General features: G+C 40.5%; 1 pseudogene; it reads left to right on the forward strand.

Moving 5' to 3' along the window:
* The first annotated feature begins 325 nt into the window (after positions 1-325).
* LOC114724250 (protein TSS-like) lies at positions 326-2,805 on the forward strand (annotated as a pseudogene).
* The last annotated feature ends 217 nt before the right edge of the window (positions 2,806-3,022 follow it).

Consider the following 3,022-nt stretch of genomic DNA (forward strand, 5'->3'; position numbering starts at 1 on the left):
GAACAAATTTTTATGTTTGTATATTATCAAATCCCTTTAATTCCATCCCTATCACAACCAAGTAACCAATTGCTCAGATACCCTTCATTTTAGAACTACTTATCATGGGCCATTTCTTCTCCTCATTGAATTTAATGTATCCTTTGGCAGGGTATGTCAACCGTGCTCTCTTCCTTTCTTCACTTCACATGCGGACTGTCTCATCGCACACCCGCAACAATCATATAAAATGTGGCTATGATGGAAGAGGGTATGGAGAAATTTCATGTGGCGCTCAGATATTGCATGAAGCTCTTAAATGCACAAAAGTTGTTAGGAAAGAAGATCATATCCAGGTCTCTCTCCTTCCCTTCGCTATTTGTTTGAGAATATTACATGTCCCCTTCCCTAATGGCTGGCACGAAGTTTTTATATGATGTTATTCATGTTTTAGACTGCTGCGAGCTTCCATGCCATTGCCATAGCTCTTTCATTGATGGAAGCTTATTCCCTGAGTGTACAACACGAACAAACGACCCTTAAGATACTCCAAGAAAAGCTTGGACCTGAAGATCTTCGTACGCAGGTCATTAGTTTTCTTAAGGTTTTAAACTTTAAGGGTGTGTTTATTGTTGAAAAGTTTGTGTCGACTGTCTTGGAGTGAACTCTAAGGAAGGATTTCCCCATAAAGGCGGTGACAATTAATGTTTGGTGTGGCCTATTCTTTTTTTTCCCCAATGCAGGATGCTGCTGCATGGCTCGACTATTTTGAATCAAAAGCAATAGAGCAACAAGAAGCAGCTAAAAATGGAACTCCAAAGCCTGATGCATCCATTGCAAGTAAAGGTCACCTTAGGTACTGATATGGTACTGAAATAGTATTACTTGGTTTCAAATGGAATTTATATTTCTGGACACAAATATGTAACCATTTTTTGCAGTGTATCAGATCTCCTGGATTTTATTAATCCTGAACAAGAGCCCAAAGGAAATGACACTCAGAGGAAACAGCGACGTGCAAAGGTGGGCATATATATTTCTAGCTGTCCTTGATAGTACATATATCTTCCTTCATGTGTTTGTATGTAACCCACTGATCCCTATGGTTCTGACTGAATTCATATCTTGTGCTCAAGATGTGGAGGACTAACTTATTTTTCCTTGCTAAAAATTACATGTTTTCCCTAGGCTCAAGGCCCCTTGCCTTCCTATAATTACTTTAGAGCACGTAAGGCTTTTGCTCGTTATGAGTTAAAATTGGATTGCATTCGGCATATTATATTCTTTTGGAGCTTGCTTGGAGTTTTTTATACCTAGCAGAACTCAAAAACAGATGCATTCTGAATATAGTGTCATTTAAACTTACTTGACATTCGTGTTTTTTATATATGATGTAGCAGATACACCCAATCATGGATAAAAACCATCAACAACACGATGATTCAATAGCTGACGAGAACATTCCCTTAGATGGATCAAAAGATGATAGAAGTATGGAAGAGGGCAACACTCAAGCAACTCAAGTCACGCTTCATTCTGAAGAACTGAAAGAAAATGATGAATTCACTAGATATGTGCCTGAGACGAGTGAAGTTGTTGAGGAAATATCCTCTGATGAAGGGTGGCAAGAAGCCAATTCTAAAGGGCGGTCAGGAAACACAGCCAACCGCAAGTTTGGTCGGAGGAGACCTCGTCTTGCAAAGCTGAGGATTAATAGCTCTGAGAATTACATCGTCAGAGAAAGCAGTTACAGGAATGACATAACATCGCCACATAAATTAACTCCAAAACTCACTTCAGCCGCAATATCTTCGCCTGGACAATTAAAAGGTAGAAGCTCCACTTTAAAAGAGGAACCTGTAAATCATTCAACGAGAGCTTCAGCGTCCAAATATTCCTCTACTCCAGCAGTTCTTAGTCCTTTGGCTTCAAAGTCTATATCTTACAAAGAAGTGGCGCTGGCACCACCAGGTACTGTTTTAAAGCCCCTGTTAGAGAAAGCTGAAGTGGACAATGTAAAGACTGAAAGCGAGAAGTGCAATGCAACTGAAGAAAGCTGCCAAAGCTCTGTAGTTGAAGCAGTTTCTGAGCAAGATGAAAAGGAGGGGACTTGTGAACCTGACATTCAAAGAGAAAATAGAGAAAATTCTGCATCAGAAGTTGAGGAGGGGTCACTCTCTTCTGATCAGGCAAAACCTGAAGAAACCAATGGTAGCAAGCTTTCAGCAGCAGCGGAGCCATTCAACCCAGGAACGCTGTTTAGGGCTCAACATTTAAATTCGGTTCCCATCACAAACATTTATGATACCAATGCCAGTCAAGGCATGCCGGTGGATCCTGTGCTTCCTCCCGTTGCTGCTAGGGTCCCCTGCGGGCCCAGGTCACCTCTATACTATAGAACCAACTATACTTTCAGCATGAAACATGGTTATTCAAAAAATAACACTCCTACCAGGGAAAGTATTGGATCCGGGGCTCCAACAATCATGAATCCACATGCACCTGAGTTTGTTCCCAGAAAAGTTTTGCAAACGGAGACCAATGATGCCAATTCCTTGGGGACAAATATGGCAGAAAACAACAATATGGATGAAAAAATCAGCGAGGATTTGAAGGAAAGTTCTCCAAGAAAGCGTGTTTCTGGATATGAGAAGTCAGAGCTAGCTAGGCAGATATTGCTGAGCATGCTTGTGAAATCAGTTCAGCAAAATATTGATTCTGCTGATGAATCCAAAGTCAGTGAAGAAAAAAGCGACAAAATGGAAAATTCTTCTGACGCAATAGCCAAAGACAGCGCTATTATAAAAATCTTACATACGAATGAAGGGAAAAAAAAGATAAATCCCCAATCAAATGAAAGCGAAGAGCAAGAAAAAACAGATGCAGCCAATAAGAACAACGGAGATGAAGGGTTTATAGTGGTCACTAAGAAAAGAAGGAGCAGGCAGAAGTTCACAAATGGAGTTTCAGATTTGTGCAATCAGCAGTCCATCTGTGCTTCAGTCCGTTGAGGAGTTGTTTAAATTAAATGGCATTCCCAATA

This window comes from Neltuma alba, unplaced genomic scaffold (genome assembly GCF_004799145.2).
Source record: "Neltuma alba isolate B1F8T4 unplaced genomic scaffold, ASM479914v2 tig00012181_pilon, whole genome shotgun sequence".
Taxonomy (NCBI): domain Eukaryota; kingdom Viridiplantae; phylum Streptophyta; class Magnoliopsida; order Fabales; family Fabaceae; genus Neltuma; species Neltuma alba.